Source organism: Equus przewalskii, chromosome 17 (assembly GCF_037783145.1).
Source record: "Equus przewalskii isolate Varuska chromosome 17, EquPr2, whole genome shotgun sequence".
NCBI classification, from domain to species: domain Eukaryota; kingdom Metazoa; phylum Chordata; class Mammalia; order Perissodactyla; family Equidae; genus Equus; species Equus przewalskii.
Window position 1 is genome coordinate 17021630 of NC_091847.1, and position 15261 is coordinate 17036890.

The window sequence follows — 15261 nt, forward strand, 5'->3', positions numbered from 1 at the left end:
CTCAGGAGAGGCTGTCACTCTGAAAGTGATTGACAAGAAAAACATGAAAGCATTTTAGAAAGAATCTTAACATGTTCAGTAGTATCCAGAAAGACATGGTGTCTCTGAAACCTGCAGAAAGCTTAAAAAAAAAAAAAAGATGCTGAGGTAAAAAGACAGAATGAGCTGAAAAGATAATAAAAACGAAATAAAAGAAGGAGCTAGGTTACCTAAGAATTTCAAGGAAACATAAACTGTAGTAGCAGAATTGAAATCTGTTGATCCCTACACTGCGATTTTTATTATGGGGTGATGCTCCCCACCATGAAATGGTGCTTCAGAAAAGAACAGGCAATGGATTTTGGTGTATTGGCACTGAACTGCTCACATAGTGAGATGTATTTCTCAGTATCTCATCTAGAAACAAATCGAATACCTCAACCCAGCCCAGGTACTGAAATACTCATTAACTCTTCTGCTACTTCCATGGCATGATTCAGTTACTGTATATATAATTCAGTTCATGAGACAAACTGATGTAACCTAGAAGGAAAACATACACCCATAACCCATTGTCCTTGTGTCAGTGTTGACTGTCTGTAACACATCACCTATAAAAACTGTCAGTTTCCTAAGCGTTACTTTGCCCAGCACGTACTTCCCATGCCACTCAGCACAAAGACTTTATTCAAAGTATAGTTATTAACTTGATGAACATCCTCTTCTATTTGTTTTCCTTATGACAAACCCACATTAGATATAACAGAATCGACGATGAAAGCACATACACAGTCCTGTGGAGGACCAACGTAATAATCTAAGAAAATAAGGGATAAAGATGAACATGAATCAAGACATGATGGATATTAGGTCAGAAAATGTAGGTTTGTCTAACAATTATAGCTTTAACTGTTTGACAAAATTTGGAAGATAAACAATGATCAAAGGGAAAATTAAAGAAACATTTCAGAAAAGAACAGAGAAAAAGACCTGATTGTGGACATCAAAGGGCTCATCAAATTTGAGGTAGACTTTGTGGAAAACTCCACACATCCACCACATAAAAGCTGAATAGAAATAGTGGGGAGAAAAAACAGCAAGCTGACAAACAGACTAACGGGCTTCCCAACAAGGAGTTAGAAAACGCTGGCTCCATAGCTACTGGCCACCCCAGATGTTCACTGAAATGAGATGCATAGACAGACCTTTGAGTCTTAATCCATAAAAAACCCCAATTGAGTAGCTGCTGTACAACAAAGCAACAGAAAGACATTCTCAGGTATTCATGAATTCAGAAAATAAAGCACTTACATTAATTAAAAGCAAATATATGTGTGTGTCTTAAACTTACTTAAAGGGGTGTGTGTATATATAGACACACATGCACACATACACACATATACACAAATACCCAAGAGATAGATAAAAAATATATATCAGATAAGTGTATGTGTATATGTATGTGTGTGCATGTGTGTATACACACATTCTATACTTGCGTGATGAATAAAAAATATGGAATTCACAAAATAAAAAGATTCAGAAGAATTTAAAGATATTTTTATGTCTAAAAATGTAAATATGATTATAAAATTAAACATAAAAGTCCCAGAAGGAAGACGTAGAGTGTACATTATGTATCTTTGTGGTGGACATTATATATCTTTGTGGCGGCCAGAGGGAGGAGAATGAGAAAGAGGGAAGCAGGAGGATGCAAAAATCCCTTTGTACATAGGGACAAAATTATTGTTCTATACTTGACTTGATAATCTGAACAGCTAGTACAAGGGTATGTTTTGCCTACATATTTACCAGTTGGGGAAAGCTATTTGGGATTATGTCATGAAAATTAAAACATCCACGCACTTTTGATCCAGAACCTCCCTGTCTAGGAATCATCCTGAGTAATCATCAAATTAAAACAAGTGATGTTCAAAATATTATTTATGACAAGATAGAAAAAATGAATGTATCTTAGCTTCCAAAAATATAGGAAGGATTAAAATAAAGCACGCTGTGTCCATTTGAAGAATTATACAATTCCTTAAATTTATAAAGAATATATAATGAAATGGAAAACAGTACAATGTTAGGTGAAAGTAGTAAAACCACAATCCATTTATCAAATTTTGAAAATACATTTAAAAGATTAAAAGAGAAAAAAGCAAATAAGATATGGTAATATTATGGGTTAATTTAACTTCTTCTGTATACTTTTCTCTTTCTAGTTTTACAGTATTATATACTCACTATACAAATTTAAAAAGTGATGATTTAGAAAAATACAGCATCACAATTTATAGTTATAATTTGTAATTAAATTTTAGAAAGCTAGATCTAAAATACCAAAATGAAACAATCTCCTTTATATTATTCTAAAGCTAAGCTGTTATTTGAAACGAGGCCACCCCCTTCACCCTTTTTTTTCTTTTTTTTAAACTTGTCCTTGTTAGTGTTCTGATAAAAGCATTTCACCCAAATTAGGATTGGGGAGGAACACCAAGTTACACCAAGACATATTTGTATAATATATTTTTAAAATTTTACATAGGTACAGCATTAAAAAGACATCTGTTCCTTGGCTAAAACTTATGCAAATTAGAATCATTTTGGAGATATATCTCAGGAAATTTGCCTTTCACTTCTTTAATGCACATGTTTCAGGGAAATTAGTATGAACATTTAACACGATTAAAGGTTTATAGACCTACTGAACATTGCATATCTGTGTAGCATAAGCCCATTTAATGTGAACTTCTTATTGTCTGATCTAGGTCAGTTCTGAGCAAGGCCCATTATAAACGAATTTTAATGATGTAAAGATCTGATCATTCGTTTTAAGTGGAATTGAAAATATAATACTAAATCAAAGCTTGCAGAGATCCAAAATCCTTCCGAATAATCTTCACGTTATAATTGGTGTAATTTACAGCCGAGCTTGTGAAATCCTGTCAGCACTTTCATCACAACTAACATCGGATTCCCCATTCACCTTTGGGCAAAGCAGCATGGACCAGGAGGCCAGCATTCAAATCAACAGAACTATCATTACTTACAAGAATTTCCACAGTTAGGAAATGACTAACAACTGCAACAAGTGATGCTGCCTTCAAAAATTATTTTGTCACCTAAATGAAAAGGTACTCCTGCATGGTAAATGTAAAAAACTAAAACATACCCAGTTTGGGAATTACTCAGCAAGGTAATAGATAGAAAGGCCTCTCATACTTGACTGATATCTGTGCCAACATGAATTCTTCCAGTGAGATATTTTTAAGTGTTAAACACAGCAAACAAATCAATTCAGGAATACTAGCTTTAAGAGATTAATGTCAGTGCCATTATCTCACCATCAGCCATCTCTAATTCTTTCCCATTCACTCTTTAAGTGACTGAACCTTGCTTCCACTGCAAACTCTTCAGTGGAACTGCTCCAGTAGAGCCACTAATGACCTCCACAGGTGGAATTTCAGGATGTTGCTTGTTCCTAATCTCACGACCGGTTCCTATAGCACTTGGCATTTTAAATCATACTCTCTCCCTCCCTGGTCTTCTGTGAACGTGTGAGATATACAATCAAGAGTGAAGTTCTATCCCAGGCCCTCTTTCTCCTTCTACTGGAAAATCCAGTATACTATAGAGCTTCAACAATCACCAAAAATCTGAAGACTCCCAAATATTTACCTCCATGCTAGATCACTCCCTCGAGGTCCAATCCTGTGTATCTGGCTATTTACCCAACAGGTCCCTTTGGCTGTACCATAACTCTTCAAATGTGTCTTACTTCATCTTTGTATCCTCCAATACCTCACAGAAAACTTGGAAGTACTCAACACAGAGTACTCAACAAAGGTGGTTAAATCAATGGAGTAAATCAATTAATTAGCTAGATGTAGTCAATCTAATAACAAGAGAATCTGTAATTATAAGGCTATTATTCTGGTCTTCCAGAAATGCTTTTTAATTGAAAAGGTTATAATGGTCGTATTAACACTACTCAGTTTTCCAAAATTACTGTATACTCGTTTTTATTCTATTCAAACCAGAAATGGCGTCTCAAAGATAACCTATTGACAATTTTGCAAAATCAGTGTGTTCTTCTGATCTCATAATCCCGAGGAAGATTTAGGTACATTGCTTGTCTGTGTCATGTAAGTCACATGGGCTGTCAAAGTTAACATCATGCAAAAAGTCATAAGCAAGTTTGCTATCAAATGGAGGGATAGCATGGTGAATAGCAAACCCAACAGAGTGGAAACATCTCTTTAATCTCTGTCATGTATGAAAATTTGTATCAATTAACAGCGACAGAATATAGAGATATAGCAACCATGGCCATTGAAAAGCTTTCTTGTGTGCTATTTGGTATCAAGCAATGCAATCAATGCCAATCAAACTATGAGTACTGCTTAGCAGAACTTTATAGTACAATACATTTCAATTTGTTGGAGTCTACTAAACTGTCCTCCACAATTTTGTCTTATTTCTTTTAAGAACAGCTCCCACTCCTCCTCAGTGTAGACACATGGCTCCTGAGCTAGAGATTCTATTTCCCAGCAAGCTGGGTGTGAACCTGTGACTGAATTCAAGCCAATGAGATGTGAGCAGAAATGGTACATGTAATATCCAAGGATTCTCCAACCCAAAGACAAGCTATTTGCCTATTATACACACTTCCCCTAGCTGGGAATGGTAAATAGCCTTGGGCCCAGAGACAGAAGGTACATGTTGAGGATGGCAAAACTGATTCATCTTAAAGCAGCTGTCCAGCCACCCTAATCCTTCCTTTCAGCCTCTTACATGAAAAAGAAATAAGTTTCTATCTTATTTAAAACACTGCATTTTGGGCTTTTTTTATTATAGCAGCTTAGTCTATACTGTAAGTAATACAATAAATATTAGTCAATTCCTTAGAAATTAACATGGCAAACAGACAAAGTGAAATACTAAGCAGCCAACTTGTCTCTATACTACTTGATTGGCATAGTTTGTAGTCGTTATAGTTTTCTAAAGCACTTTGGCATCCATTCTCATGTGATCCTCACATCTTTGAGTCATTGTCACCATTTCAATTTAGAAAACTAAAGCTTAGGTTATGGTTAAATGATTTGCTTGGGGTGAAACAAGGACAGACTTCAGACAATTGTTCAGTCTAGCACATTTTCCACTGCCCCAGGCCAAATTGAGGCAGAGAAACTAACTGCCCTCAAAGTAGATTCTACGTTGGTAACATGGAGACCGGAGGCAGAATGACTCCCCAACCCTCTCACTTAGGGAGCTGTGGCTATATGCAAAGCCATAAAACTGTTAGGGATAACCTTCTAAATTCATGCTAACCATGTGATCTGTATAAGTTTGGCTTTGGTTTTGCTTTAATTCCCCTGGCCCAGCTCAACAAGGCCAAGGGCAGAAATTAAATTGTAGTCTCATACTCACCACATTATTCTAATATATGGAGTGAATCCAACTTAGCACCCTTTAATTTTTTGTCAAATTTGACAAAGATGCTATTACTGGTACCTAGATATTCTTTGAGGAAAAGACGTAACAGTTATACTTGGTTTTAAGTGAAAAAGAAGTGATTATTGTGTTTCTAAGCTGCCCATACTATTTTCTTACTTACTGCTTTTATAACAGTTTGGGAGATAAGTATATATCGGTCAAATGAAGGAATTCATTTAGGTGGAAAAAATAACCTGACTTGTAAGTTTAGCGTTTTTTTTTCTTGACGTGGAAATGAAAAATAATTCAATCTATCCTAAAGTTCTGCAAGTCAGTAACATATCATTTGTCAGCATGGCAGTAGATTCTATATATATATATATATTAACCAAAAAAAATCAATCACTATAAAAATATAAATGACATGGTTAGCAGAGTCCTCATTTCAACCTTGATTCTTGCTTTGATGGAGATACTGACAGAGTCTTATATAAGAGGAAAGCCTCGATTAGGTAACCAGCTACTTTAAGTAGGAGACTTTGGCCACAGAAAGTTCAATGACTATTCTAAATCCCGGTATCACATCAAAACACAGCAGGAATTGACTGATGGCTCCATGTGTCAATAGGCGGTACTTTTCACATGTTTGCTTCCCCTCAAATATTAGATCACAGAATGCGATTTTACTCACTAAAGTGTATCATGGCCCCCTGAGCCTACTATTATCAATGACCTTTAAAATCTGGCCCGTTTTCTTCTAATTTTATCTCCTATTACTCCCCCAAAGCCGTCCTGGGACTCTGGTAAAGTCAGACTCCTTGCTTTTCCTATAAAGGCCAAGATATAAACTCTTTGCAATCCCACCCCCTAGCATAGGACTTGCAAATAATAGGTGCCATAAGCCAAGAGGGAAAAATGTTAGCCATGGTTAAAGCCATAAGGCATTTAAAGAGACTAGTGCTCTTGAACGGGGTGAAGCTTCGCCTGGGGAGAATAATGCATTTGTTTACTCATAGTAATGGTTCTCAGTGGTTCATCTGAATCGCTTGGAGGGCAGGTTAAACCAGATTGTTGTGCCCCAACCCCAAAGTTTCTGATTCAGTGGGTGTGGGATGGAGAATTTGTGTTTCTAACAAGCTGCCAGGTGATTCTGATGCTGCTGGTCTGGAGACCCTCTGAGAATCACTGGCTTATGGTAACATGGATTAGTTTATTTTTTAGCCTTATTACCATTTACTGTCCTCTTAAAGAAATTAGTAAGACCAGTGTCAAAAACACCAAATCAATTATTCAACAAATATTTGAGCGTCAGTTCAGGCACTCTTCTAGGTCAGGGAATCCAGCCATGAACAATAGAGACAAAAGTGTCTGCTTTCAGGAAGGTTACATTTGTGGAGGAGACAAAGTAAGTGAAAGTGTTATCTGGAAATTTTAAAGAGAGGAGGAAAGAAAGATATGAAGTTGAGAGATGGGGTTAATATAGACTGGTGGAGGAAAAGACAACATTTGAGCAAAGAACTAAAGGAAATGAGGGAAGTAACCCAGGTGACTATCTTGGGAGGCTCATCAGAGGCAGCAAGAAGAACAAGTACCAAGACTTTGAGGCAGGAGTGCTGGCAAGTTCCAGCAACAGCACTGAGGCCAGTGTGGCCTGAGTGCAGAGATGGAGTGTGACAAAGAGACACAGCAAAAGGGGGTCTCACAGTCCTTGTAAGGACTTTGTCTTTTGCTCTCAGTGAGGTAAGGAGCTCTCAGTCTCAGTAGGATTTGATTTGAGAAGTGAAATAATCTCACTTGAGTTTGAAAATGATCCCTCTGGCTACTGTTAACTGCAAGAGTGGGGGCACAAGCAGCAGAGAGACCAGCTGGAAGCCTCCAAAAGGAGATGAGAGTCACTTAGATGAGGGATGTCACAGGGAGAATCATCAGTTATTGAATTCAAGGTATATTTTGAAGATGGAGGTGACAACTTACTGATGGATTGAATGTGAGAAATGAATCAAATATAATAATTAGATATTTAGATAATGTGACATTTACTGACAGAAGGCAGACTACAGAAAGAGCATATTTGTGCAAGAAATGTTGAATAAATTGTTCTCCTTCAGGCAGTTAAGTTTGAAATGCCAATTGCACATGGGAGAGGAAATGTTGACCAGGACACTCATCTTCAGGGGAGATGTCTGGGAGACAGGAATTTGGGATTTCATAGTGTGTAAGGATAGTACTTGGAGCCATGAGACTAAAGTGAGATCACCTGAGGATGGAAGGATACTGAGGAGAAAAGTCTCCCGGAATTGGAGGTTGAGAGAAGAATAATCCAGTAAATGGCGAGGACAGTGTTAGAGGAACAACAGAGACTAACATTCCAGAAGAAAGTGTTTCAAGAAGGGAATGCCAAATACAATTAAGGGTCAAGTAAGAAAGGACCCCAAATTAACTACTCTACTTGCCAATATGGAGCCCCTTGGTAACCTGACAAGAGCAGTTTTAGTGGGCAAGCCTTTCCGAAGTCCTCACTGGGGAGACTAAAGAGAAAATTTTATACCAGGGGTGGAGAGAAAGAGTATGAACAAAGCTTTTCGGAAAATATCATGTGGCTCGTAAAGTTCAGTGCTCCTGAGTGGCTATGGAACTACTTGGGAAAATGGCAGATTCTAGGTCCCAGCCTAGCGATTTAGGTTCTGTAAGTCTGGGATTCAGGTGTGGCCAGTAGATCTAATTTTAACAAGAACTATTGAGGAAGATGTTGCCAGTTCTCCCTGGGGCACCTCTGGAGAATGATCTCCCCAGAGGAGGTCTGGGTCATTTCTGAGGGCCTAATGCAACAAAGCAAACCAACAACCTTCGATCAATCAACAAGCCAAACCTTTTCCTGAACTACCCACAGCATCTGCTCTACCAAGCTGACTCAAGGGCTTGGAGTCCGTTGACATTCCCATATTATTAGAGAGTAAGACTGTGAACATAAAGATGTTTTAGAAAAAGAGCATATGGTTCTACCCATGTTGGAGCCAGGAACTCTTCTAGGAAAGCCTGGGTTGTCTATCCTAGGAAGATGCCCTTTGCCACAAGAGGGCTGTAAAAATATTTTAAGATATTTTGTTTTCATAGTCATCCTTAGTAAGAAGCTTCTCTTAAGAAATGGGCTATTTACTACTGGGTGAGGGGATTCATGCACTTATGCATTAACACATAAACTTCATTTGGATTTTATTTTCTGAGCCTAAAAGCAATTGTGGGTTCAAGAATTTGAGTATGTTGCCTGTTAAGCTGAATTTCTCACTTCTGGGCATTGCACACAAATCACACTCGAGGAAAGAACATTCCTCCTAGAGCGAGATGTTACACATACTTCCTCTCTACTGCCCCTGGGTGGGGATGGTAGTACTCAGGATCAGATCACATGCCTGTATTTCATCGTAAAAATGAGAAAGTGAAAGTAATGGACCTGATCTTGAGTTTTCCTCACTCTCATGTGGCTGCAGGCTATTGTTTTAATTAAGTATGTAAACATCCAGGCTTGTTTTGATGAAAAGAAACACCAGCTCTGTCTTGTTGCACTCTCTCAAATAAAAAGGCAGCAGGGCCCGTGAATTACTACTGCTAACCACCATGCTTTCCTCTTACTCTTAAATCTGGTCTCCATATTAACATAAGTGATACGTTATGGGAGACCACGGGTGTCCCCCTGCCACACACCTCTGAAAATAAAGGTTAGGAGCCCTAAGAGCTATGTTGTCCTCTTATCTGATGTAATATTTTGTAAGGTGTATGTGTGGGCACACACAGAATCCATATTATTGATGCAAAGTACTAAAGTGGACTAAAATTTATGAGGAATTCTGGAAGTAAGAAACAGATTTGAGGGGCTGGCCCCCTGGCCAAGTGGTTAAGTTCACGCGCTCCGCTGCAGGCGGCCCAGTGTTTCGTTGGTTCGAATCCTGGGCGCGGACATGGCACTGCTCATCAAACCATGCTGAGGCAGCGTCCCACATGCCACAACTAGAAAGGACCCACAACGAAGAATATACAACTATGTACCGGGGGGCTTTGCGGAGAAAAAGGAAAAAAAAAATAATTCTTAAGGAAAAAAAAAAAAAGAAACAGATTTGAATGTGATTGATGAAAGCTACAAAACCACAACTGAAAATATTCCCAAGAAAAAACTACCAGAAGATAAGGGCTGAACCAGAAAAACTCCAAGCTCAGACCAAACATAGAATCAGCAGGGAAGATTGAACTCAGGATAATGACCTGTCCTCTACTGAGGATCAATTTCATCCGGGGGAGGCAGAGCCATGAGGCTGGGATGGGGTTTGAGTTCTGTGTGGATATGGAGGCCTAAGAAAGAAGTAAAGCAGAGCTTGAATTCATGGGCACCTCTGCAGAAAAGCTTTGGGCCTGTTGAGTAGAATCTTCTCCTGGGTCAGAGCTGTCAGCCTGCAGAAGTCTAATGTAATGTGGAGACCCCTAGGTCATTTCTTCAGCTGTGGCAACCCTAGTGATGAAGACACTTGAACTTGCCCAATGTGCTCCACGAAGAGGCCAACTCTACAGAAAGAGACTTAGCTCCCCAAGGACCAGTTAATTGGTATTTCAATATGGTTCCCTACTCACACCAACGCTAGCATAATGAGTGTGGGGGCAAAGCAGTACACATCTAGCTGACACTCTTCATTTTCAGATCTTTAAATATGACCAGGAAAATGCCATGTGGGAACTAAAAGGTAGGAGGGTAAGAATGAGGACCCTCTTTTGGCAATAGGCCCCTGACTCCTGAAAATAAAGAGATTGCATCAGGGAGCAGCCTCTCTAGTGTACAGTCTTAGCTCTGCCAGGGAAGAAAGTGGAAAGGGGGACAGTGGGAAAATATGCTCTCCTCTGAGACTGCAGAACAATTTCCTCCTTCAACTTTGCCTCCAGAGACCATGAGCCAATGCCTTAGTTGATTCTCTAATAAGAGCAAAAACAGCTTCCAGAAGAATCGTGCCTATGGAAGCAACCTCCAATCAAACAAGAAGATGTTAACATTGTTTTAGAAAATGGAAAGCTCTTACGAAGTAAAAGATACCCCAGTAAAAAACTCAGTAACAAACTTTTTCATTTTTCTCCAATCCAAGAGACTGGATTAAATACCATCTGTTTCCTGACACCTTCCACTCTCAACTCCGTAGCTTGTTCTATGTCAAGAAATGTGAGATTAATCCTTCCAAGTGCCCCAAATGTCTTATGGTATAAGTTGATTACCACTTCTGTGATTAAAAAAGTGTTTTTATTAATGGTAACCTAAAGGGCTGATACAGCCTGAAGGAAATAGCACTCTTCTCTTGTTTGAAAGGTAATTAGAAAGTCATTTTGCCCTGACAGTGGAAAGTCTCTCTGATTCAGGAGAAGAGAAGTTTCTTCTCTCTTGAAGGGCAAGACAAATGAGGTATGTGTTAGAACGTGGTTATGGGAGTCTTTGAATGCTCCAGCTGGAAAGTCCAGGGAGAAATATTGCAACACTTAGCAACTTTTAATTTAGAGGGAGACCTTGTGCCCAGAGCCCCCATCTCTGTGCCAGTGCATTCCTGGAAGAGAAGCAAGGTCATAAGGAAGCAACTGATGATTTCCCATCACCTGAGCATCTGCTGGCTTTCTCCTCTTGATTCTGCCAGGTCTGAGAGAAATGGTACCTTTAGCCTCAGCAAATACCCACTTCACAAAAAACAAATTCTTCTAATACTTAGGATCCAATTCAAAGTTCCTCCCATTGTGGTCTCCTGACCAGCATCATTAGCATCACCTGCAAACTTGTTAGAAATGCAAATTCTTCGGCCTTTCCCCAGACCCAATGAATCAGAAAGTCTGCAGATGGGGCCCAGCAATCTGTTTTCAACAAATCCCCCAGGTGATTCTGATCCCACTAAACTTCAGAACCACTGTTCAATAAATGGTTAATAAATTAAGAGCCCATCATCATTATATTACCCACTCGTAGCCGCCCAATTTACGATTAACTAATCACTTAAGTTTATAATTAGTCTCTTGAGTTGTCCTCAGCACTGAGTAACAATTTGAGACTTTTTAAAATCTCGTTTTCCAATGTAAGGGACTGGAGAGTCATTAAGTGGCTTGCTTCACTGCATCAGGTGAAAAATCTAAGTTAATTAAAATAATGCAAAACCAGCAATAGCTGGGCTGCTGTGAAGCTGACATTTGTACTGACGATTTAGGTACCATTCAAAAAAATCAGTATGTGAGCGGTACCCATAATGTAATGGTAGGCGCACCTGGGCTGTTCCTTTTTTTTTTTTTTAAAGTACTTCCTCTAAAAGCCCTAAGTAGCTAAGAGCATTCAATGAATGGACTGTGCAATATTTGGGATCTGAAGAGTCATGAAAGTACTCTGTACTGAAACAACCACCCAAGACAGGATCTCCCATTTTTAAAAACGTATTTTTGGGGGAGCAATGCAGACAGTTCATTTACTAGTGGATAATAATTTAAGTATCCTAATCCTTATTTTTGATGAAAATCAGCCACACACAGACAAGGCAGATGTGTTAAATCAATTTAGAAAGGAAATTTACTATGATGAGGTTGTTAACAAGTCAAAAAAGAAGATCAGGAAATTTATGCAAATATTTTTGGGAATTTGTTCTGAGTATGCAAATGCCACATAATTAGTTATCATGCTTTTCATGCAAAATTAAATTTGCTGTAATAACGAATCACACTCAAGAATAAGGCTAGTTAACATGAAGAGGACCCTCATTTTTATGACTGAAAGGCTGCAAATTGAGGGTAAACTGCAGGTGAGTCTAATTCTAGCCTCCAGTATTATTACTCATTCGGGTCAAACAAAACCACTGCAACAAGAGGTGGGAGGATCCTGGGACTCGGTAGGTAGCACTTGTATGGATGCAAGAATCACCAAAAGTAGAAGCAAGGGAGCTTCTGCTTTTGGATGTGGCTGTCTCAGCTATCATGAACCAGATAGCATGTCTTTTAGCTTCTAATTATCTTGGAAGGACTCAGTGCTATCCCTTTATATTTACCAGAAAAGCAAACCCAAACATCTGTTTTGGAATGTCCCTAAAATCTAATTACTGCTCTGTTCCTGCCTGCCCCAGGCTGACAGGCTGGAGAGAATTTGGACTTCTAGCATGTTGGCTCTCCCTGACTCACTCTGTCAACATCCACGCTAGCAAGCAGGCTCTGGACCTCCTCTTGCTGGCAAGGTTCAGTGTCTGCCATCCTTGCTGGGAAATGTAGGAATTAGGCTCTAAATGCCTGCTGGCCACTTAAGCTGTAGCCACTCCCATTTGCCCAGGACTGAGAGGTTTCTCAGGATGTGATACTTTCCATGCTAACACTGGATAAGTCTTGGCTAACTGGGACAAGTTGGTCACTCCACCATGATCACACTTTCCTCTATTACTGCAAGCCTATTTGCCCATTCCTTGTCACCGGGCTTCAGTTTTTCTAAAATGCTCCAAATTTCTCCCTGAGAATGGACTCAGCCCTGAACTTCAGTGCTACTGACCAGCCCTAACTCTAGGAAATGCATTTGCTCATCCACCATCCACTAAAGAAGTGGATGTTTCTGCCACTAAGCACAATCACTGAGCGAAGTCTTGCTTTATCCCAGGTGGACTGCTCTGGACTTGCTTTATCACCATCTTCCTGAGGATTGACTTTCAGAAGCTGCCTGCTCTCAACACCACCCCCAGATCAGAGCCCCAAAGACAGGTCAGTTTGCATCAGAGCCATGCCCCCACCCTGGATGCTGTGCTTTGATATCAATTACTGCTCAGTGGCCTTCACTGGGACCAGCCCTTCAACCAGGTTAGACTCAGTTCTACTCTTGGATTAAATCTCCATACTGGTTCATTCCTGAGGTCTCAGTTTTATTACATAAAATATACTTTGCTGTCTCTTCTAGAAGTGATTCACGTACTTTCTGAACATTCATGTCATCTTTTCTCCTAGGATCATGAAGCACTGGGCATAATCCTCTTGCTTTGGAATCTAGAGTAGTCACGCATTTTGCCATATTAGTATTGAGTATCTAATGACACAAACAGACTTTAGTAGCATGTTTTTTGACAAAAAGAGGAACCCAAAGCTATACTAAAGCTAGGAGAAAACTCCAGGATTTGAAAGCTGCATCTATCCCCTGGACAGACTGATAAGACAGACATGGTAGAGACATTTTGTAAAAAGAAAAGAAAGGAATGAATGACAAAAGGGCCACATCTACCTGGCTGCAGGTACATGGAGACAGCTAGTTTCCTGTTGAGGCTGGCTGTTAAAGCACCTGGCTTCTCTGGTTTCAGTAGCTCCATCATCCTCTTCTTCCTACATTCCATGTTTGACAATGAAATACTCCCTAACCACATAAAATGTGTTTGACCCCTTTCCCTCTATCTCACTTAAAACTAAAAAACAAAACAGCAACAGGACGACAACCAGATCAAGTCCCAATTCCAAAGCAATAGCCATTTTATTCACTCCAATTTGACAGTATTGCCTTTTCAACTTTAACTGTAATTATGACTTGTCTTTGTCCAATATTACACTTAAGTAGCTAAATCTTAAAATGTTAAATGTTTATGCATTTACTTTACACAAATGTTATGTTTCTGTAAAAATTGCATGTATATCTAATTTTATAAGTTGAATAGTTTCTCATGATAAATCATTTTGTAAAGTGACTATCATCCCTTAATTTATTATTTTTGCAAAGCCCACTGTATATATACTAGATTTGCTTAGCAGAAGGTCAATAGATTTGATTAGACAGTCATAGTCTTTCTAATCTGTAAAAACACCAGTAGTTAAATCAATATTTAAATACCCACGCCACAAATGATGCTCTACTAAAGACATCACCATTGGTCTCTGAGAATGGGACAAAGCATAGATGTAGGAAAGTTACATACAGTGAATTATAAACACATATTTTGCAACAAAATGGTATCCTTCTAACCGTGATTGAGATCCAGAGGCAGGTAAGACCAAGGCTTATTGAAGACTAAGCCTGTGAGAAAATAATTTAGAAAAACCACATTTTACATAATGCTTTATTTTCAACACAGTGTCGTAAGATTTAATTATCTTTTACAACATACCAATAAAACAAGAACTTCTATCTCCCTTTTACTGATGGGAAGTCTGGACTCATGGAGTTCAAGTAACATTTGAGCAGGTAGTTGAAAACAAAATGTTAATTTAAATCACCAAAAATGAAAGCAGAAAAATTATCTTACTTTCCAGAAGTTTTCACTGCCCATATAGAATATTCTAGAAAGTTGCATTTCAGAATCTGTCCTGGGATCAGACCTTAGGACACATACAAGCCATGTAGTCCTTGACTCCCCTGGGTCTCAATTTCCTTATTTGTAAGATGAGGAGGCGGGGGTCAGGTCAGTGGTTAGCAAGCTTCAGTGAACATCAGAATCACCTGGAGGACTTGTTAAAACACCGATTGCTGGGCCCACTCCCAGAGTCTCTGATTCAGTAGACCTGGGGCCAGACCTGAGAATGTGCATTTCCAACAAGTTCCCAGGTGATGGTGATGCTGCTGGTCTCGGGGCACATTTTAAGAACTACTGGACTAGATCATCTCCAAGGCCTCTAGGATTTGAGTGGTGTGGATGTAAAGATTTAATTAATAGTCTCATATCTAGACCAGCTGCTAATAAGTGTTCATTTATCCATCCATCCATCCATCCTTCCATCTATTCATTCAACAAATATTTGTTTAACATTTATTACAAATGTGTTGTCAAGTAGTTCCCAGTTTGGGTAAAAGTAGAGAAAATGATTTAGTAAAGATAATAATTTATGGGT

The 15261-nt window shown here is 39.0% G+C and overlaps 1 protein-coding gene across 15 annotated transcripts in view; it reads right to left on the minus strand.

Moving 5' to 3' along the window:
* The window catches only part of NCKAP5 (NCK associated protein 5), a 917518-nt gene that overhangs the window by 591901 nt on the left and 310356 nt on the right, over window positions 1–15261 (minus strand). The window contains exon 1 of one of the 15 annotated variants that reach the window (XM_070581224.1): window positions 13670–13767. The exons of the other annotated variants lie outside the window; for them this stretch is intronic. The gene's annotated coding sequence lies outside the window, so the exon portion shown is untranslated. Of the gene's footprint in view, window positions 1–13669; window positions 13768–15261 lie in introns of those variants that run through there. 15 annotated transcript variants of the gene reach the window in all.